General features: G+C 39.3%; 2 protein-coding genes across 4 annotated transcripts in view; one reads left to right on the top strand and one right to left on the bottom strand.

Moving 5' to 3' along the window:
• Positions 1-23,934, top strand: part of LOC105226404 (dnaJ homolog subfamily C member 16) — a 623,397-nt gene that overhangs the window by 420,948 nt on the left and 178,515 nt on the right. The gene's annotated exons all lie outside the window — the stretch shown is intronic.
• Positions 1-23,934, bottom strand: part of LOC105224845 (aminopeptidase A) — a 230,691-nt gene that overhangs the window by 49,787 nt on the left and 156,970 nt on the right. The window lies entirely within an intron of this gene.

Below are 23,934 nucleotides of genomic sequence, written 5' to 3'. Positions count from 1 at the left end.
AAATAAAGAAAACAAAACGACAGAATAATGAAAATGCGAAGCAAGTGCACGCTCCTGTATGGGGAAATAATTGTAATTTTTTCACAAAATTGGCGCGGAAAAACACAAAAGGTAAGTGCAGATGATTATGTATTATCAAAAAATCAAGGTGTACTTATCTTTTCTTTAGGCCTGATTTCCAATTATGTGGCTTAGCCTCTCTGGATGTTCCACACAAAAAAAAATAAACTAACTTTTCCCCAGTAAACAACAGAATTTGCTAAGGGATTTGTACAGTATAACAATAACAAAAAATAATACCAAATTAAAAACACTCAATTAATTTTCGCGCAAAAAATTCTCCTCCGCACAATTAAAGAGGTTTCTGTCGCGCGGCATACCAGCTGTCTACGGAGAGTTGTAGGTGGGCAGGGACACTACATTATCTGTACGTACGGTCGGTAAAGCAGTTGGTAAGGCAGTTTCTTGTACTTAATGTAACCACAATTTAATAAGATCGCTATGGACATACAAACCCCGCCTCCTGGTGGGGGAACACAATGTAATCAAATTGGTAGGCTGCTCGAACGCATTACGAAAACTGAGACATTAAACAATGAATTAAAAAATTAAAATGCAACACTTAAACTCGAAAATGAAAACTTGAGGAAATCGCTAAACAAATATACCAACGAAACGTTTTCTTCTCCACCAAAATCGATCTTGTAGCAGAAACAAACGAAGAAGAGCTGGAAAACGAAACATATTGGCTATTAAAAAATAAAAAAGAAGGAAAGTAAAAAACGCAAAGCAGATTCATCACCGGATGTAACGGTGAAGTCTCCGAGTCAGGAAAACACAGCAGAAGGTAAAAAAGCTATAAAAATAAGTCATTCTCCTCCGCCAATTACTATACCAGAGAATTTTATTTAACCGTTGATGCGTTCCTTGATAAACGCGGAAGTTAAAAATGCCTACACACTTATGCTCACTGGCCCAAGTTCTTGCCTTTCAGATAGTTCAGACTACAGAACACTCACAAAGAAATTAAATAAATCGCAAATTTCTTAGTACTCGTCCGAAGACATGTAATCGCGTGATATACGCGTAATTGTAAAATACCTTCATCACTCATGTGAGCCTGAAAGCATTGTCACAGATATTCAGAAGCAGGATTTTAAAGTTTCGAAGGTCATAAACAAACTTCAATATAAAACAAAAAATCCATTAAATATGTTTATTGTATGCTTCGAGTCAACAGAGAACATCAAGAAAATTTAAGAAATTAAGCATATTTTAAATTCTGTCGTCAAACTCGGGCCCATCAAGCCATCAAATCTTATGTCGCAATGTAAGTCCTGTCAGGCATTCGGTAACACCAGAAATTGTCGTTGTAAACCACCAAGGTGTGTGAAGTGCCCCGATAATCATTCTACTATAAATTGCACAAAATCTGCCGATCTACCGCCAAAAAGCTGTAATTGTAATCAAAGTCACCCTGCGATCAAAAAATTAGAAACGCGACCAAAAAAAATAGAGAACATAACCAACAACTAAAACGCCAAAGTATTATAGAACCGCTTCTACCAATGTAAGACAGCAATCTGGAAAACCCTTATTTGCCAGCATAACTAATAGTAGGGGAGCCCGGAGTGCTAAATTTGCAGTTACTGGAGCGTCATGGAGACTTACTAGATTGTCAAGATAACGTTTAAAAAAAAAGAAAGTCTAGGTGAAGTTTTCCATCTTAGTGGGGAGAAGAGCGGGAAATTGGTGTCAAAAATGTAAAAAAAAACAGTCACATGAAAATACTCAAGCGCGTCAGTCATTTATGGTATATACGCGCATTGTATTTCTGATAGTCGATATATATTAATCTGACAATCAAGTCAGGGTTGAAGGCCGTAATGACAGGTTAAAAAAAAAAAAATAATAAGTTACTCGAGCGCGTCAGATTTTCTAAGCGAATGTTAATGAACCTCTAAAAAGTGTACCATTTAATATTCTGACAATTTCGACGTGGACAAAAGTCATTTATTGATTTTAAAACTTGTAAAAAAACGGTTACCTTGAGATACTCGAGCGCGTCAGATTTTTATACAGTGGGATGAACTTGATGCCAGAGTCTTCCCAAAAGATAATCTGACAATTATATAGAGGCATATCGTTAATCTGACGATTTAAAAGTGGAAGAATGCTGTTTGGTTCTTTGTATACATATACATATTGTATATTGTATACATATACATATGTATATGTATAGAAAATTGAATAATTTATTAATATGAAAATAGATCTAAATATTAATAAAAAAAAATTTAGAGTTTGTGGAATAAACTTTTTTCTTCATACGTTTCTTCGCCACAGTAAACATATTTGGCACTAACGTCACTCATTTTTACAATGGATGTAAAACTGATCGCTGTTAACGAACGAAACAAACAAAAGTGTCAAGCGTTTACTAACAACAACCACGCTATGGTGATTAGTACGCTTGACCTTTTATCGACGATTTTACCTGTATCGCCCCACAGAAATTGTCAGATTATATGATTTTCGTGATTCTGACAGAATTACCTTTAAAATAAAAAAAAAATCTATCGCGCTCGAGTATTTCAAGGTGACGTTTTTTTTTACAGATTTGTCACCCTGCTATTTCTCTAAGCCACCCTCAAACTGTCAGAATATTGAAATATACACTCGTCTTCATGCATTTAACATACCATCTCTTAATCTGACGCGCTCGAGTTTCCCGAAGGATCGATTTTTTTTCTCTAATCTGACGAACCCCCCCCAACGCACGACCCCATATTAAGGGCTCATATTTGGTAGGAGTACATAAAAGGGTGCAATGTTTCTCCCCATAAAGTTTTCTGACACGCTTAAGTAACTGCGAAAATCCCCTCTTGGGCTCCCCTACTATAAAGGTAGTAATCATGTACAACAAGAGATGTCTGCAAACCAAACAAATTCGAATACTATTAGTGGTATTACTAATAATTTATCGATAATTCTCAACAAGCTTAATAAGCTAGAAGAACAAAATATGAACGACTTACTCAACTAGAGCGACAGCAAAAAGAAAGTAAGACGCAAAAATTAAACCGGTAAAAATTATGGCATAGAATGCAAAAGGCTTACTCAAACGTAGTAAAGAATTAGAGTCATTACTCCATGTTGAAAAAATTGATATTTGTATTATATCAGAAACCCATTTTACAAATGAGACTTTCCTTAAATTCAAAACTACGAGACGACTTGCTCGAACCACCCAAATAACAATGCGAGAGGGGGGAGTGCCATAATTATCAGAGATAATATTCCCCACTACGAAGAAAATAATATAAGTATCCCAGAATTCCAAACCACGACCATTTCGGTTGAAACTAGTTTCGGAAAAATAAGTATTACCGCATTATATAGGCCACCATAGATACAATATTAAAATGGACTTGTACCCAGAACTCTACTAAAACACAACGGGAGAGTCAAGAGTTACGACACCGAAGGGTAGAGAGTTATGGCCTTCCGACAAAAGAAAATTCCCTGACTTGATCGACTTTTTCATCACTCGACAAATATCAGAGACCTGCATTACCATGGCAAATGGATTGGACTTAAATTCGGACCATTCGTTAGTATATCTAACCCTAAATGGCCATCTAAAAGAAATCGACATACCGCCTTATCTTTCTAATAGACATACGGATTGAAGCAATTTCAAAGTTATGCTCGACAAAAATATTGAAGTTAAAGTACATAAATATAACAACTCAAGATATTTTTCTTCAAGAATCGGCTTGGAAAAGTACTCCTGTTCCTAAACAAAAAAAACTTTTATACTAAATATCCATCAGACATGGCAAATCACGCGTTTTCCTTAATACAAAACAGAATTGAACAATTTAACCAAGGTTATCAGTACTAAAATAAAGTAATTTACGAATCAAAATATTTCTAATTATATTGAGAAATTAAGGCCAAACAAACATTCTGGTTATTCCCTTTGTAAAGCAATAAAAAATGCAAGAAAACCAATATTGTCTAATACACCCGAACGCGATGAAGAAAAAGCGGAAGTTTTTTAAGAGAAACTAACTAAAACGTTTAGTCCCTTTGTGTTCCATGGAACTTTACCGCAGCTGGAAAGATCGCAATATGTAGGAGAAGTCCAACGAACGTCAATTAAAGAAGTGGAAAATATCATTAAAACTAGATCTAGGCCAAAAAAGCTTCCGGCTTTGACTTGTTAGCTGCTGATGTAATAAAAAATCTAACCCGAAAAGTATTAGAAGAACTTACATCGATAATAATTGCTTGCTTAGATCTCAGATATGTCATGTCATTGTCATGGAAGGTATCTGAAATCATTATGGTACAAAAACCCGGAAAAAGCGCCCAGGAGGCCTCGTCAATCTCACTGTTGCCTATTTTGTCCAAAATACTTGAAGCTGTGACTGTAAGAAGACTTCAGAACATAATTGAAGAGAACAGTCTTGTACCAATTCACCAATTTGGATTTAGATCGCAACATTCCACAATCGATTAAGTTCATCGAATAACAGATATAATAGAAAATGCGATGAAAAAAAAGAAAATTGCATAGCTGTTTTTCTTGATGTATCTCAGGCGTTCGATAGAGTATGGCACCATGGCTTACTTCATAAATTAAGACGTCTCTTTCCACAGCATCTAACTGAGCTACTTGTCTCCTACTTGAGCAGCCTTTACTTCCGAATAAAACATACATATAAACTTCACTAACAAAAGTGCTACTTATATCCCCTTACATATTGGAAATGAAGTAATCCCGTACTCCACCTCAGCGAAATATCTTGGTTTGACGTTGGAAGCAAAATTAAAATGAAGGGAGCATATACAAAGGAAAGTTGCAGAACTAAAACTAAAATATAATATAACAAAATAAACTGGTTAATCGGCAGGAAAACACCATTAACTACGTCAAATAAAATCCTTGTATACAACCAAACGTTAAAGCCCATTTGGACATACGGAATTCAACTATAAGGATGCGCTGCACCGTTATAAATAGAAACGGTGCAAAGATTCCAAAACAAAGTTCTGCGAAAACTTATAAATGCCCCGTGGTACCTACGCAATTCAGATTTACATCGTAATCTTCGCATAAAAATGGTTCGGGATGTCATTCACGAGACGGCATCGAAACATGCTACAAGGTTACAAAATCACGTAAACGTTGAACTGGGGGAAACTCCAAATAACAGAATGGCAGACGCAGACTGAAAAGAACAACGTTTCTTGACCTTTTAAGCAAATAATAAATATTATAATATTTAGTTTTTAATACAAAGTTTAGTTTTTGAATAAAGTTTTTAATAGAGCTTTTATTGTTGTACCTTATAAATAATGAAAAATATTGCTTGTTAGTTTAAATTAGTCACTAGTTGCAATTTGAATGAAATGTAAAACCATGTCCTTGTTACGTTTCAAAAAAAAAAAAAAATATTAGCATAAACAAAATACACGGAAGCTCCGCACTTATTTAAGAAGGTGATAGTTTAATAAGGTACTTCACTCACAATCGGTGTTAAAAATTTAAATTAATAATATAGAGAAAAATAAAACATTTTATAATATTGCAACTTGCAGGAATCAAAGCCAGTGAAATACTTTGTTAGAAAAACAAAAATTATTATATTATTATACGTAATATTATATATGAGAATTGGGGTAGTATCGGTTTTATCTATTAACTATTATCATGCCACATATGTACTAACAAAATGTTCACTGAGTTTCACTAAGGTACCCCACGGATGTTCGAAAACCGTAATAATAGTTAAAAGGACTCCATATTATGGGGACTAATTCAAATTCAACCGATTCAACCCTTTTTTTTTACAAAAAAAAATTACTATTGTCAGGAAAGGATTCCCTCTAAATTTCAGTTATATATCTCACACATTCACTGATATTTTCGATCAAAAGTCAACTATAAATACCGGGGTCCACATATTTGGTACCTTTGGATTTGGACAATTTTTTGTCATAAGGTCACCTTAAAGGAATTATTAGCGCAACATTTTATCCAGTTTTATTAATTATGTACTTCTTGATTTGTGTACTGAAATGTGAAAAATTGCATTATATTGGAAGTAGTGTCATTGTCATTGTGACATAGGAACATGAGAACAATCCTACCAACTAAATTTAGTCGAAATCAGTCCGTCGGCTCCCGAGATATATGATTTCACTAAAGAGTGGGAGGTACCACGCCCATCGTCCAATTTTCACACCATCCCTCTAATATCATCTCGGAGGTAAAATTTAATACCTCTGGAGTATTTAGTTATTTATTTATTACGCTTTTAGCAGTTTTTAAAAGGACCGTTATATGGAAGTGAGCGGGGGTATCTTTCGATTTCATCCATTTGCAGACTGTCGGTAGGAGTTCTTATAATGTTTGTATTCAACAAATGTGGTTGTTGTAGCAGCTTAAGAGATACATTAAATTTATTAGAGGGCGGGCGACGCCCACTTTTTCAAAAATTTTTGATTTCCTTCGCGATTGCGATACCCTATGCCAAATTACAAAAAATGACGATCATTTCTAGCGTCAAGGGCACAAAATAGGCTACTGCTGAAATAAAATTAGCCAATTTTGAAAACCCTTCCCATAATTTTCCCCTCCACATGAGAAAGGGTTTCACACTCAAAGTTAGCAGGTCATAACTTCAACACCGCCCTCTTAGCCCAAAACATTATAACGGGTGGGCCATATAAAATTTTAAATTTAAAAAGTCAATAAAAACAAAACGGTTTTATATTTTTCAAAGATATAACATTTATTTAAAAGGTTGTTTTATGAAATTTATTTGTGGAAAACAATTTCGGACAAATGACCACCACGGCTGAGTTTACAGTAGCTTATCCGATCCACCCAATTTTGGAGTACTTTCTCGATGGTTTCAGGCCTTATGGCAGCTACAGCAGCTTGAATCTCGTACTTTAGATCTTGAATTGTTTCTGGATGGCTGGCGTAACATTTATCTTTAACAGCTCCCCACAGAAAACGGAGTTAAATCGCAGCGTCTGGGAGGCCAATTCACATCACCTCTTTTGCTGATTATGCGATTTTCGAAGATCGGGCGTAAAAAATTGAGTGTAGCGTTTGCTGTATGGCACGTAGCGCCGTCCTGTGCCCCAAATGCGACAATTCTGCTTGTTAACGTAACCATCGAGGTGGAAATGAGCCTCGTCCGAAAATATGATTTTTCGGTAAAATTGACCATACTCGGTTTTTTTTTTTTCAAGTTTTCAATATTTCCCAGTTTTCTTCTAGTGAATAGCGACCCATTTCGTAAATTTTAGACTTTTTACTGAATATCTGTCACTTTCCGAGTGGTATTTGACCTTTCCAATGTCGAAATATAGATAATTCAAATTTAAAACGTTAGATGGCCCACCCTGTATTAAGTTGGGTTCTAAGTGAACACCTTTCAGAAAAAGTTTTTATCATGACAACTGAAGTTGAGGAAATCTCAAACAAATATCTGAATTCACAATTAAGAAAATTTTGGTAATTAGAATAACTTCCAACATATCAATTACAGTCCCTTAAGATTAGTTTTGAGAAACATTTTACAAAGCCACAACTACTAGATGGTCGGTTGTCGTGCGACTACCACTAAAGCAACAATTTCTCAACACACTCGCATTATGTTTGGATAATAATCTACTTAAAAAAGTGAACTAAAAATTATGGATACCACAAAGTTTGGGGAAAGCCAAACACATCTTTGCAACAGAAGAACATCATACCAACAGTAAAGTTTGGCTATCTCTCCGTTATTTTCTAGGGTTGTATTTCATCGAAAAGGTTTGGATTGTTGTGCATTTTCACATCAAAAAATGAATTGTCACGGAGCGCGGTGAAATTTGTATTTGTTGATTCCCACAATCCGTTTAAGCTGAAGTACAAACTCTTATGCTGCCCTTATCAAAGCAACACAATGGAGAAAAATTTTAGATATTTATGATATGAATATTCTAATTTAGACCACGTCCCGCCGTCGGCGAGCTGTTATAGACGCTAACGGTCGCCATATCAAATATTATTTATTTTTTTTTGTTATAATAGTAATAATAAATAAAAAATTCAATAATTCTTTTGCACTATTTGTAGTTATTTTTAGATATTTATGGTTCTGAGAAATATCAAATCAAAGAAATGCTCCAAAAATCTCGAGATCGTGCATCTAGAATAAGACGAGAACAAAGAAACTAAGTCCACAAACCCCACTTCAAAAGCAGTTATTCTAGGAATACCTCAAATAAGAGCAAAAGAAAAATATGTGAAATATATTCTGCCACTGGCTCTCATATATCACTAATAACAAATCACAAGAACATCAGAAGAAGATACATCTTTACGGTCTAGGCCAGTGCTTCCCAAACTTAGTTTAGCCATGACCCGGTAATTTTCACACTGTCCTCTCGTGACCCACTTAATAATATTAAACTCAAGACGGTTACATGAGATTAAATAATGCACTTTTAATAATAGTAAGAGAAATGTTTTATGAATATTAAATTATAATATTTGGCATCTTTGGTATTCACTTTTTAGTGCGAAGTATGTAGCTGTTGCTTATTTTTAATTATAGAGTTCAAGTTTACTGAAATTGCTGAAAGTTTTATTCCAAAATCGGGTTCCACTTCCAGTCTGTTTCGATATTTATTTTTAAGGTAAACTAGTGTTTAAAACCTTTAAGTCACAAAAGGCATTAAAAAAATCATTGCTTTATGAGCTAGTATAGTATATTCTTGACGACAAGATAACCAAAAATCAATCAATGGTCTTTTGTCAAATGTATTCTTGAGTGCTGTATCAGTCGACAGTTCAATCAACGAATCGACGTCTGAATCTGGCAAATTTGTTTGGAATCTAACTTGAATGTAAATGGGTTTCTTATCCAAGCTTCGTTGCCATCGATTGGAGGAAAATATTCTTGAAGATTCCTTTCCAGCTCTAATAAATGTTCTGTAAATTGAGTTAAGATGTCTTGTGGCAATGCAGTAATGTTGTACTCTTTTTGTACATATTTCACATAAATTACTAAATGCTTTAAAGTTCCCTGTCTCCGTGCGTTATGACCACACTATAAGCCTTTTTCTTGCAGCTTCCACTTTGTCGTGCACTTTAAATATTGTTACATTGTTACCTTGCAATGCAATGTTTAGATTATTTAAAAATTCGAAAATATAACTAAATTATTTTTTACCTAATTTTTCACGATTTTGTAAAAAAAATTAAAATTTAAGATCACGCATATGTGACTCAGAGAATGCTTTTTTACATTCTCTGTGTGACTTTGTATATTTTTCTTCAAAGCATTTCTCCCGCGCGCGAGTTAATACCAGTATCAACGACACTTATACAAGTTAAGCAGTAATAACTGCTGGTCACCCACGTAAAAGCATTAACAAAAGCTTTTAGGCAACAGCTACTACTTTACATCCCAGTAGTTGTAAAGCAAGTGCGAACCAACTGCCGTGAGAGCGATCATTGGATAACAACAGCAAAGACATCATTCACACCAACCTAATTGTTGGAGAACTGCGACTTAACATAGCCAATAGTTCGAAAACAAGTGTGGGCGAACTAAGGTGAGAGCAGCTACCAGCGAGATGCAACAGAGAGCGAGGTTCAGTTGTTCCAATCAGAATTAACAGCAGTGCGGTCTGTTGCAATTCGACCTTTTAGCAGGACACGTTGGTTGCTAAAGGAAGATAGTATTTTAAGATCTTTCTGTAAAAATACTTTAATTAAATAAAGTTGATATTTAAAAAATAATTGAAAGTAAAATTATAATTTACACAAGTACATATATGAGAAACGTTGATAAAGCCAGTACTGCCCTAATCAAATAAACAAGAGTATCAAACACAAGGCTTTGAACTCATACCACACCATACCCGAATGCAAGACATGCATAGGCCGCATGATAAGCACTTGTTTATAACAAATAACAAAAATAGATTTTAGACCTAAGCCACAAAACATGAATATGTTATCAGCTTAACGAATAATATATAACCCATAGCATAATACGAAAACATGTTCATTAAGTATATGAATTTCTAAGAATAAAGATCATATTCTGCAAAAGAAAATATATTTTTTTTAACCATTCATAAGTATGTATATGAATTAACTCGCGCACCGATCTCCGCTTAGGAATATTACGATGCATCGATCGATCATAGTAGGTATTATTTTGAAAACAAGGCGGGAATGTTGCGGCCAGGTATTTTATTTTGATGGCCCGGTACCGGGTCGCGACCCGGCATTTGGGAAACGATGGTCTATTCGATGACATAATATGTGAATCGAAATCGAAAGTTTATGTGGAAATTAGGACATGTATTTTTAGTCAATATTAACCCTACTTAGGGTTGTGCGCTGGGTTTGGGACCCGCCACGTAAAAAAACACCCCCAATGAAAATGCAAACACAGCCTCGGATGAGAGACCCCCCTTTTGATGACGACCATGGCAAACGAAATAAGGACTATGATTTGAGGGCATGCACCTGGAATGTCCGGTCCCTTAATTGGGAAGGTGCCGCTGCCCAGCTGGTAGATGTCCTCGTAAAGATAAAGGCTGACATCACCGCCGTCCAAGAAATGCGATGGACGGGACAAGGACAGAGACGAGTAGGTCCTTGTGACATTTACTACAGTGGGCATATAAAGGAGCGCAAGTTTGGTGTTGGATTCGTGGTGGGAGAGAGACTCCGTCGCCGAGTACTATCATTCACTCCGGAGAATGAACGTCTAGCCACAATCCGCATCAAAGCGAGGTTCTTCAACATATCGCTGATTTGCGCCCACGCCCCGACGGAAGAGAAGGACGATGTGACCAAAGATGCTTTTTATGAGTGCTTGGAGCGCACTTATGAGAGATGCCCCCGCCACGATGTCAAAATCGTGCTTGGCGACTTCAACGCCAGGGTGGGCAAAGAAGGTATCTTTGGTACTACGGTCGGTAAATTCAGCCTCCACGAGGAAACATCCTCAAATGGGTTGAGGCTGATCGACTTCGCCGGGGCCCGAAATATGGTTATCTGCAGTACTAGATTCCAGCATAAGAAGATATATCAAGCTACCTGGCTGTCTCCGGATCGAAAAAACACCAACCAGATCGATCATGTTGTGATAGACGGAAGACACGTCTCCAGTGTTTTAGATGTGCGTGCGCTCCGAGGTCCTAACATCGACTCGGACCACTATCTTGTTGCAGCCAAGATTCGCACCCGCCTCTGTGCAGCAAAAAACGCACGCAAACAAACACAAGGAAGGTTCGACGTCGAGAAACTGCAATCACAACAGACAGCAGAACGATTTTTTACTCGGCTTGCACTCCTGCTCTCTGAGAGCACTCATCAACAACTCGGTATAAGGGAACTGTGGGACGGCATTTCAAACTCCTTACGTACAGCTGCAACCGAAACCATTGGTTTTCGGAAAGTGCAAAAGAACAGCTGGTACGACGAGGAGTGCCGTGTCGCAGCGGAGAGAAAACAGGCTGCCTACCTCGCAACGTTACGATCGACCACAACACGTGCGGGATGGGATAGATACCGAAAGTTGAAGAGGGAAGCGAGACTCATTTGCAGACAGAAGAAGAAAGAGGCCGAAATGCGTGAGTACGAACAGCTTGATAAGCTGGCCGACAGGGGTAATGCTCGAAAATTCTACGAAAAAATGCGGCGACTTACAGAAGGTTTCAAGACCGGAGCATACTCCTGTAGAACCCCCAAAGGTGATCTAGCCACCGATGCCCAGAGCATACTTAGATTATGGAGGGAACACTTCTCCAGCCTGCTGAATGGCAGTGAACACATAGCACCAGGAGAAGGCGAACCCGATTCCCCAATCGATGACGATGGAGCAGACGTTCCATTGCCCGGCCATGACGAAGTTCGAATAGCAGTTGCCCGCCTGAAGAACAACAAAGCGGCAGGGGCCGACGGATTGCCGGCCGAGCTATTCAAACACGGCGGCGAAGAACTGATAAGGAGCATGCATCAGCTTCTTTGCAAAATATGGTCGGATGAGAGCATGCCCAACGATTGGAATTTAAGTGTGCTATGCCCAATCCATAAAAAAGGAGACCCCACAATCTGCGCCAACTACCGTGGGATAAGCCTCCTCAACATCGCATATAAGGTTCTGTCGAGCGTATTGTGTGAGAGATTAAAGCCCACCGTCAACAAACTGATTGGACCTTATCAGTGTGGCTTCAGACCTGGTAAATCAACAACCGACCAGATATTCACCATGCGCCAAATCTTGGAAAAGACCCGTGAAAGGAGAATCGACACTCACCACCTATTCGTCGATTTCAAAGCTGCTTTCGACAGCACGAAAAGGAGCTGCCTTTATGCCGCGTTGTCTGAATTTGGTATCCCCGCAAAACTAATACGGCTGTGTAAACTGACGTGGAGCAACACGAAAAGCTCCGTCAGGATCGGGAAGGACCTCTCCGAGCCGTTCGATACCAAACGAGGTTTCAGACAAGGCGACTCCCTATCGTGCGACTTTTTCAATCTGCTGCTGGAAAAAATTATTAGAGCGGCAGAACTGAATCGAGCAGGTACAATCTTTTATAAGAGTGTACAGCTGCTGGCGTATGCCGATGATATTGATATCATCGGTCTCAACACCCGCGCCGTTATTTCTGCTTTCTCCAGACTGAACAAGGAAGCAATGCAAATGGGTCTGGCAGTGAACGAGGGCAAGACGAAATATCTCCTGTCATCAAACAAACAGTCGTCGCACTCGCGACTTGGCACTCACGTCACTGTTGACAGTCATAACTTTGAAGTTGTAGATAATTTCGTCTACTTAGGAACCAGCATTAACACCACCAACAATGTTAGCCTAGAAATGCAACGCAGGATTACTCTTGCCAACAGGTGCTACTTCGGACTGAGTAGGCAATTGAAAAGTAAAGTCCTCTCTCGACGAACAAAAACCAAACTCTATAAGTCGCTCATAATTCCCGTCCTGCTATATGGTGCAGAGGCTTGGACGATGACAACAACCGATGAGTCGACGTTGCGAGTTTTCGAGAGAAAAGTTCTGCGGAAGATTTATGGTCCTTTGCGCGTTGGCCACGGCGAATACCGCATCCGATGGAACGATGAGCTGTACGAGATATACGACGACATCGACATAGTTCAGCGAATTAAAAGACAGCGGCTACGCTGGCTAGGTCATGTTGTCCGGATGGATGAAAACACTCCAGCTCTGAAAGTATTCGACGCAGTACCCGCCGCGGGAAGCAGAGGAAGAGGAAGACCTCCACTCCGGTGGAAGGACCAAGTGGAGAAGGACCTGGCCTCGCTTGGAATATCCTATTGGCAACACGTAGCGAAGAGAAGAAACGATTGGCGCGCTGTTGTTGACTCGGCTATAATCGCGTAAGCGGTGTCTACGCCAGTAAAGAAGAAGAGTCGGAAAAGGTAAATACAGTAGTTCTAAAAGTTCCCACCAGGGCACTACCTGATCAATATTTTAAATACGATTTCAAAATATAGAAATAACTACATTATGCAAGTATAGTATACATATAACCGACGTGGTAGTTGGGTGAAATATTGAAAACGGAGTTCTTGCACAGTGAAAAAGTTGGATATTATCTAGAAAAATAGATACAAATATTCCTAAAATAATAACGAGAGCTATAAAAAAACTGGAACGTTTATAAGAATTGGAAGAGATACTAACTAATGACATACAAGAAGACTATAAAACCTTAAAATCATTTATGAATAATAAGAAGGATGCCGATGGGAAATTTATTTAAAGAAGACAAAGAATGAGGATCGTTTTGCACCTAATCAGCAGCACGTATTATTTCAATGTCACACAAATTTGACAAATACATAGACTGGGTCATAGACCCAAACTTACAATGATACAAAGGAAATGCAAAGAGCTATGTTCGGGTGTAACCGAACATTTCATACTCTTGCAACTTGCAAGGACAAAAAACCCAATATTCATTGTTTGCCGAAATCGTAATAAGATTACAATAAATTTTTTATTTTATTAGGCTATATTATAGGTCGCAGGCTAACTTAGCTTTTTTGTTATATTTCTCTCCTCGTCAACGAAAATTATATTAAAATTGTCCTCAAATAAGATGTAGACGACAAGAAAAAAATGAAGACCTATACCCTATACCCAAAGTTAGCCGGAAGTTTAAAAATCTGTCTATTCTCCTTCTACGAAATTCTAAGCGATACCAGGTCTTTCTCCACCTGATCTTTCCAACGGAGTGAGAGTCTTTTTCTTCCTCTGCTTCCCCCGGAGGGTATTTATACTAATACTTTCTGAGCTGGAGTGTTTTCGTCCATTCGTACGACATGACCTATTCAGCTCAGCGTCGTATATCTCATACATCTCATCGTTCCATCGAATGGGATATTCGCCGTGGCCAACACGCAAAAAACCATAAAACTTCCGCAAAACCTTTCTCTCGAAAACTCCATGCCTCTGCACCAATAGCAGAACGCGAATAATGAGTGACTTATAGAGTCTGGTTTTTGTTCGTCGAGAGAGGACTTCTCAATTGCCTACTCAGTCCAAAGTAGTACCTGTCGGCAAGAGATATAGAGATATTCTGCGTTGGATTTCGAGGCTGACATGGTAGTTGCTGTAAGCTGGTTCCAAGATAGACGAATTTATCTACAACTCCGAAGTTATGACTGTCAACAGTTACGTGGGTGCCTAGTTGAGGGGCTTTAATCTTTCACATAATACGCTCCATAGAATAGGAGACGATAGTTTACGCAGATTTGGGGTTTCCCTTTTTGTGGACTGGGCAGAGCACACTTAAATTTCAATCGCTGGGCATGTTTTCGTCCGACCATATTTTAAAAAGAAGATGGCCGGCAAATCATCGGCTCCCGCCGCTTTATTCTACAAAAGGGTAATTTCTATTCCAACTTCTTCATACTCGGGCAAATGTACGTCTGCTCCATCCTCATCAATTGGGGAATCGGGTTCGCTTTCTTCTGGTCTTATGCCTTCACTGCCATTTAGCAGGCTTGAGAAGTGTTCCCTCCACAATTTTAGTATGCTCTGGGCATCGGTTAATAAAGCCTCTCTGGGAGTTCTACAGGAGTATGCTCCGGTCTTGAAAATTTCTGTTAGTCGCCTCATTTTTTCGTAGAATTTTCGAGCATTACGCCTGTCGGCCAGCTGGTTAAGCTCTTTATACTCACGCACTTCGGCCTCTCTCTTTTCCTGTCGACAAATGTGTCTCACTATTTACTGGAGGTGTTTTTTTACATGGCGGAACCCAAACCCAGCGCACAACGCTATGTAGGGGATATTTCGCCTTCTCACTTTAGCTCGCCTTCAAACGGATATGCTTAGGCTACCCAGAGGATATTGGCTCAAATACCAGAAGTCGTGAGCTGCTTGAGTCATATGTAAAAGAATCGTTTCTGGCCACTCCCAAGTGAATGGCGATCAGAGAACTTTCCTCACTTGCGTGAACTCCATCCAGCGAGACGCATTTGCAGACAGAAAAGGAAAGAGACAGAAATGCGTGAGTACGAAGAGCTTGATAAGCTGGCCGACAAGGTTAATGCTCGAAAATTCTACGAAAAAATGCGGCGGCTTACAGAAAGTTTCAAGACCGGAGCACACTCTTGTAGAACCCCCAAAGCTGATCTATTCATCGATGTCCGGAGCATACTTAAATTATGGGGGGACACTTCTCCAGCCTGCTGAATGGCAGTGAAAGTGGATGATGTCAACAACCGATGAGTCGACGTTGCGAGTTTTCGAGAGAAAAGTTCTGCGAAAGATTTATGGTCCTTTGCGCATTGACCGTGGCGAATATCGCATTCGATGGAATGATGAGCTGTATGAGATATATGACGACATTGACATAGTTCAGCGAATTAAAAAGACAGCGGCTACGTTGGCTAGGTCATGTTGTCCGAATGTACGAAAACACTCCAACTCTGAAAGTATTCGACGCTACACCCGTCAGGGGAAGCAGAAAAAGAGGAAGACCTCCACTCCGTCGGAAGGACCAGGTGGAGAAGGACCTGGCTACGCTTGGAATACCCAATTGGCGCCACGTAGCGAAAAGAAAAAACGATTAGCGCGCTGTTGTTAACTCGGTTATAATCGCGTAAGCCAATTAAGAAGAAGAAATGCATATCACTGGACGGGAGAATGGAGTCATGTGTAGAAGTAAAAGATGGAGGCATGTGTAGAAGTTCACGTAAGTGAGGAAAGGTGTTTGATCGCCATTCACTTGGGAGTGACCAGAAACCATTCTTTTACATATGGCTCGAGCGGCTCACGACTTCCGGTCTTTGACCAAGTATCCTCTGGGTAGCCTAAGAACATTCGTTTGAAGGCGAGGTAAAGTGAAAAGGCGAAACATTCCCTCCAAAGGGTTGTGCGCTGAGCTTAGGACCCGCCACGGATAAAAACACCCCCAAAGAAAAATAACGACCAGCCTCGTATGAGAGACCCCCTTTTGATAACGACCATGGAAAAGGAAATAAGGACTACGAATTGAAGGCATGCACCTGGAATGTCCAGTCCCTTAATTGTTAAGGTGCCGCTGCCCATCTGGTTGATTCCCTCAAGAAAATAAAGGCTGACATCACCGCCGTCCAAGAAATGCGATGGACGGGACAAGGACTGAGACAAGTAGGTCCTTGTGGCATTTACTATAGTGGCCATATAAAGGAGCGCAAGTTTGATGTGGGAGTGGTGGTGGGAGAGAGACTCCGTCGCCGAGTACTATTATTCACTCCGGTAAATGAACGTCTAGCCACAATCCGCATCAAAGCGAGGTTCTTCAACATATCGCTTATTTGTGCCCACGCCCCGACGGAAGAGAAGGACGATGTGACCAAAGGTGCCTTCTATGAGCGCTTGGAGAGCGCCTATGAGAGCTGTCCCCGCCACGATGTCAAAATCGTGCTTGGCGACTTTAACGCCAGGATGGGTAAAGAAGGTATCTTTGGCAATACAGTCGGTAAATTCAGCCTCCACGACGAAACATCCCCAAATGGGTTGAGGCTGATCGACTTCGTCGGGGCCCGAAATATGGTTATCTGTAGTACTAGATTCCAGCACAATAAAATACATTAAGCTACCTGGCTGTCTCCGGATGAAAAGCCACCAACCAGATCGATCATGTTGTGATAGACGGAAGACACGTCTCCAGTGTTTTAGATGTGCGTACGCTCCGAGGTCCTAATATCGACTCGGACCACTATCTTGTTGCAGCCAAGATTCGCACTCGCCTCTGTTCAGCAAAAAACGCATGTCAACAATCACAAGGAAGGTTCGACGTCGAGAAACTGCAATCACAACAGACAGCAGAACGATTTTTTACTCGGCTTGCACTCCCGCTCTCTGAGAGCATTCGTCAACAACTCGGTATAAGGGAACTGTGGGACGGCATTTCAAACTCCTTACGTACAGCTACAACCGAAACCATTGGTTTTCTGAAAGTGCAGATGAACAGCTGGTACGACGAAGAGTGCCGTGGCACAACGAAGAGAAAACAGACTGCCTATCTCGCAACGTTACGACCGACTACAACTCGAGCGGGGTGGGATAGATACCGAGAGTTGAAAAGGGAAGCGAGACGCATTTGCAGAAAGAAAAATATAGAGGCCGAAATGCGAAAGTATGAAGAGCTTGATAAGCTGGCCGACATGGCCGACAGGGGTAATGCTCGAAAATTCTACGTAAAAATACGGCGGCTTACAGCAGGTTTCAAGACCGGAGCATACTCTTGTAGAACCCCCAAAGGTGATGTAGTCACCGATGCCCAGAGCTTACTTAAATTATGGTGGAAACACTTCTCCAGCCTGCTGAATGGCAGTGAAAGTACAACGCCAGTAACCCGATTCCCCAATCGATGACGATGGAGCAGACATTCCATTGCACGAACATGAAGAAGTTCAAATAGCATAATGTCTGAATTTTCTATCCCCGCAAAACTAATACGGCTGTGTAAAGTGACGTTGAGCAACACCGAAAGCTCCGTCACGATCGGGAAGGACCTCTCCGAGCCGTTCGATACCAAACGAGGTTTCAGACAAGGCGACTCCCTATCGTGCGATTTTTTTAATCTGCTGCTGGAGAAAATAGTTCGAGCTGCAGAACTTAATCGAGCAGGTACACTTTATTTTAAGAGTGTAGAGCTGCTGGGTATGCCGATGATATTGATTCCGGTATCTAGAGGCTTGAATTGTAATGGTCCGATTTTAAAATTTTTATATTTGAGATGACATACCTTAAGGTTACTACTCTTGCAAAGTTGTATCCCGATATATTAATATGTGTTTGTGTACTGGAAAGGGAGAAAACCAGATTGTATTAAAATTGTTTTGTACACGAAGTAGGCGTGGTGGCCTTCTGATTTCGATCAGTTTCGCAATGTAATATAGAAATGTCGGGATAATTTTACATATCAAATTAGTTTCAAATTAGGGACTTTGGTCTCGTGATATGGGTTTTCACCTAAAAGTAGGCGGGACCACTCCTCCAATTTTGACCCGACTTCGCTTAAGACCGAATGTGTCTTTTTGCAAAGTTTCAGGATGTTATCTTACACAGTAGTAATTACTATTAAGTATTTGAGTTTAAATCAATTTGTGAATTCTTATGAATACATGCAAAACTGATAACATTCTAATTAAATTATGCTATTTTCAAAACAATATTTGTAGTTAATGTGCACATAAGAGCTAATTTTATATATTTCTTATGTTCAATAATATAATATAATTTAGTATACATACATATATGTTCGTATATGCTATATAAGTATGTTTATGGCATATTATCATAATACCCTAAAAAAATAATATAAATTTCAACAATATTATACGTAAATCACATTTCAGTTTCTTGTGTCAGTAAACAGCCAGTTCGGTCCTTGGTCAGGAAGTTTGCATTGGGCATAGGAGTAGTAGCTTATGTTGCGCCGGTTCGTACGTGTTTGTCGGGACGGCCAAAACGAAGGATTGGCCTCAGGGAACTGGGTTAGGGGCATTGTCCCCGAGGGTATACCCATTCCAATCTATTTCGGCCCTCGGTGCGAGCGAGGTCCTCACCACCGGTGTTAGAAGATAGCACACCTCAAGCCAAAGTAGCACAAAATCCTGTGATCTACATCTTGGATCTAGGAGGTTCTATAAAACTACTAACTGAAGCAATGCGTCCTCCCCAGCAGTCTATAAATAATAATATGAGGGACATTTTCAGTTCTATAGCAAAGTTGCTTAAACAAACCGTCTTTGAAGAGAAGGTGGACGTAGCTATACAAGTACTGTGCGAACAGTATAAAAACCTAGACAACGCCACATGGGCCTCAGAAACCACCAGCAAAGCTGCCATATGGTCGTGCTTTCCAGCAAAAGCCATTATTAGGAAAGGCCTACTTCACACGAGCCAGGATCTGTGGAATCAACTTTTCTAGTTGCTATATCATACCGAGTGTCCCACAAGTCGCGTTTGAGAAGAAACTGGATGATCTTGTGCATGAAATCCTAACAACTACAAATAACGTAGTAGCAGGAGTTTTTAACGCATGGACTGTGGACTGGAGAAGTGTTAGTACGAACAAACTAGGAGACGCTAAATACTGGAAATAGGAACACTTTCGAAAAAAATGGTCATGGACCCGTGATTGACATTACGTTTGCTAGTAGCCCGTTGGTACGATCAACAAGTTGGGAAGTGTCTGACCTCTATACGCATAGTGACCACCTAGCCATCATAATGGAGATCGGAAAATCCAGGAGGCAAGCAAGGCCATCGAAGAAATGAGGTGGATGTATGGTACAAAAGAATACTGTGAAGTTGTAACGTTTGACGTTAAAAACGCATTCAATTCTACGTATTGGCCATATATAATGAGTGCTCTCGAATGCAAAAGAACACGGAAATATTTATTGAGAATTATCTCCAAATACCTGTCGAATAGGCTGTTACTCTACGATACCGATGAGGGACCAAAATAGTACAGGGTGACGGGAGGGGTACCACACGGCTCCGTTGTGGGTCCACAGCAGTGGAACGGGTTATACTCGAATGACGGAGTGCTTCAACTCTCATTAGAAAGAGGGGTCGAGATTATCGGGTACGCCAATGACATTGCGATAACGGTGGCACGGTGTCGCGCGAGGTGGGTGGAGTCATGGCGGGTATCATACCACTGGACATAATGATGTTAGAGCGAAAAATTAAGTAGCGTTAAGAGGCGTCTTACAACAGCAGAGCGAAATAAAGAAAGGAAAAGGAAAAACGCGCAGCATATTTTATTTTACTGTCCGAAATTCGAAGCAGACAGCAACGACTGATAAAAAGCAAAAAAAAGTTGGAATAAAGTGAAGAATTGGACCGCAATTGCTCTGCAGGAGCTGAGAAAAAAGGTAAGGCAACGAAGTAGCGAAAGCCGGAAAGGTAGAGACGAGTAGTCCAGAAAGGTGCCCACGAAGAACCAATTTTGGCTGAGCCTGGGGCCCTATTCTGCATCTCGATTCGTAAATGTATTCTATTCGATATTCGGATCTACTTTATAACTATGCGAAAGTTGTACCACCCTGTGCCAGAATAAATACGAACAATTTTCGTTTTTGCTTTCTACAATTCAAAAGCTAACGAATATTTTGTTCGAAAATTGGTTTGAAAATGCGAAAATAGAGTTAGAGTATATAAAAAAATCCAAATTCGAGTAAATTTTATTTTCGAAACGAGTTACACAGTAAGGCCCCAGGTCCGGCGAAGAAATGATTAACGTATCAGTGAACTGCAGTCGGAATTAGGATTTAGTACGTAAGTGTACTGTTACGCAAGTTCAGCATGGTTTGATTATCCATACTGGGCGTGGTCCACTTCGAAACAAAAAAAAAAAAACCTCAAACCATCACAGGTCAATATGGCAGCCAAATATTCGATGCCCAAATTTGAAGAAAACAACAACAAGAATAATAAACTTAACAATTTCTAATGTTTCTTCTAGAAGGAAAAAGTGTTAACCCCGCAAATCCGCAAAGCACTGATTAAAAATATTTTACAATTCTAAAATATTTTTCCGCGGCTCGCAAAAATCTGCATCGATATGTATTCAAGCTCATACATAAATATACATTTTAACGAAGGTTTGTTGGCAAAGCTGTTAGAGCGACAAGGGAAGCGGTGACAATTTTTTCGGGACAGCTCGGAATTTCTACCAACAACACAATGTTGGAGATGCATTTACCGGGCGTCTAATCTCCCGTTTTGGCGATTTGCACTGGCCAGCAAGATCGCCTGATTTGGCCGCTCCAGACTTCTTTTTGTAAGGCTTTTTGAAGTCGAGGTTTATTTAAACAAGCCTCAGACTCTTGCAGCTCTTAAAGATAATATCCGTCAAGAATGTGAGGACCTATCGCCGGAAGGACTAGCCAAAGTGATGGAAAATGCCATAAAAAAGGCTTAAATGATAATCAACTGTGGCGGCGGCCATTTACATGATATCATATTCTCGACTTGATGTAAAAAAATATAAAAGACCAAATAAAATAATCCACAAGCAGAATCAAAGTTTTTAAATTTCAATAATAAAGAAGTTTGTGGTCAGAATATATATTCAATTTTAATTTAATTTATATTTTAAGTTATAGCAATTAAATACATACAGTGGCGTGCACAAATGAGTACATAATTCATTTCTTAACTTTTCTGAACGATAAAATAAGTAATAACAAAGAAAATAAAAACAAATATTTTTTCGTTTATTCTTTGTTTCATTCTAAATAAAACAGCCAAAAATTCAAAACATAAAGCAACAAATTCATAGAGATAAAAAACCATAACAAAAATAACTCGCATGTACTCAATTTTGCACTTTTCAATAAAGTTGTTAGTGGAGCACTTTTTTAGTACTTAGTCCATAACCCTTTATTTTTTAGTACCATATTAATGCGCTTTGGCATGCTTTCAACCAGTTCCTGTATTATTTCTTTTGGTACATTCTGCCACTCTAGCTGTACTCGTGCCCACACCTCTTCTAGGTTTGATGGAGCTGATTGGTACAATCCCAGCCGTCTTCCCACGATTGACCATAAATTCTCAATCGGGTTGAGGTCGGGGCTTTGGGCTGGCCAATTCATCAGATGAAAATTTTGCTCACTCAACCATTTTTTCACTATTTTCGCAGTATGCTTTGGGTCACCATCCTGCTGAAACACGACTTCTTCTTCAGGATACGCACACTTGTCAACGAACTCGGGAAGATGAGTCTGCAAAATGGTGAGGTAATCTTCCTTTTTCATTATACCTTCAATTCTGTGTAATGGCCCAATATGCCACCAAGTAAAGCATCCCCAAACCATGATGTTTCCACCACCATGCCTCACAGTTTGCTTGACGTGGTGGCGTTGAATGGTATCACCAGGGCGACGCCAGCAGTACTGCTTACCGTCCGATTGGAAACGATTAAATTTTGATTCATCTGACCAAATAACTCGTTGCCAGTCATTTATCGTCCAATTTTTATACTCTTTTGCAAATTTCATTCGCGCCTTTTGGTTTTTTTGGACAATGCAGGTTTATTTTTTTAACGGCTGAAATATAGCCAATGTTGTGGAGCGCTCGTCGTGCTGTCCATTCACTAACGTGCTTATTTTTGGCAACTAAAGTATTTTTCGGTGTAATGGTCTTGTTCTGCCTCATTTCTGCCATCATGAGACGTGCATCCGCGTCGGTCAACAGTTTGTGGCGGCCTTTGGTTTGCTCTTTGGGAGCAGTATGTCGTCTTTTTTGAACGCGAATGACCACAGATTGACTAATATTTAACTCCTTGGCTATTTCCCGAGATGAAGCACCATTATTTGTTAAGGAAACTACATTACTCTCCACATCACGCGATAACTTTTTCATTTTTTTTAAATACAGAATATTATTGCGGTACACTTGATATAACACTTTATTTATTACTAATCACACGTTTTTACACATAAATTTACATTACTGGTCGTAGACGATAGCAAACAATTCAAAACTAACGGTATAAACTGGTTTTATGCTGAGTACATACAAAAGTGCAAAATTGAGTACATGCGAGTTATTTTTGTTATGGTTTTTTATCTCTACGAATTTGTTGCTTTATGTTTTGAATTTTTTGTTGTTTTATTCAGAATGGAACAACGAATAAACGGAAAAATATTTGTTATTATTTTCTTTGTTATTACTTATTTTATCGTTCAGAAAAGTTAAGAAATGAATTATGTACTCATTTCTGCACGCCACTGTATATATATGTATTGAAAACATTTCTCTTGAATATGCGGTGTTTTTTATGAATTGTTTTATTTTTCTATTTATTACTTATTTTAAATAGTTACATTTTCTAATCTAATATAATATTTTTCAGCAGTGGCATCATTGGTAAATGTTATAAAAAATGCTAGTTTTGACAGCTCTCTCTCGAAACAAAGAGTCTCGTATCATATTATCCACGCTGGCTGGACAACGACTGAACGATAGAGCGTAAGCGTATGTGTGAAGTTAGTTTGCACAATTGTGCTAAGAAATGCCGACCACTAGTTTATACATTATTTGTTCGGCGATGTTATACACACAGTGGCGTAGCTACAACTTCGGGCACTCGGGGCCAAGGATGTTCTGCCGCCCCCCTTTATCTACCTATCTACAAGTTTCATGAGGTGGTTCGAACAAAAGTGAATTTTTTCGATATTAAGTACTTATATAAAATTTAGGAACTAGAAGCCACGCAAATTCTGAAGTTCCAAAATTCTCACAATACGGTTTTTGAGGAAATTGATAGTAAATTTACAAGACATCTTATTAAAAGCCATAGAAAAAAACCATTTTCGCCCTATATCTTGTACACTTTTTACACAAT

Source organism: Bactrocera dorsalis, chromosome 2 (assembly GCF_023373825.1).
Source record: "Bactrocera dorsalis isolate Fly_Bdor chromosome 2, ASM2337382v1, whole genome shotgun sequence".
Taxonomy (NCBI): domain Eukaryota; kingdom Metazoa; phylum Arthropoda; class Insecta; order Diptera; family Tephritidae; genus Bactrocera; species Bactrocera dorsalis.
The sequence above is the reverse complement of the archived record's forward strand: the minus strand, read 5'-3'. Positions and strand labels throughout refer to the sequence as shown.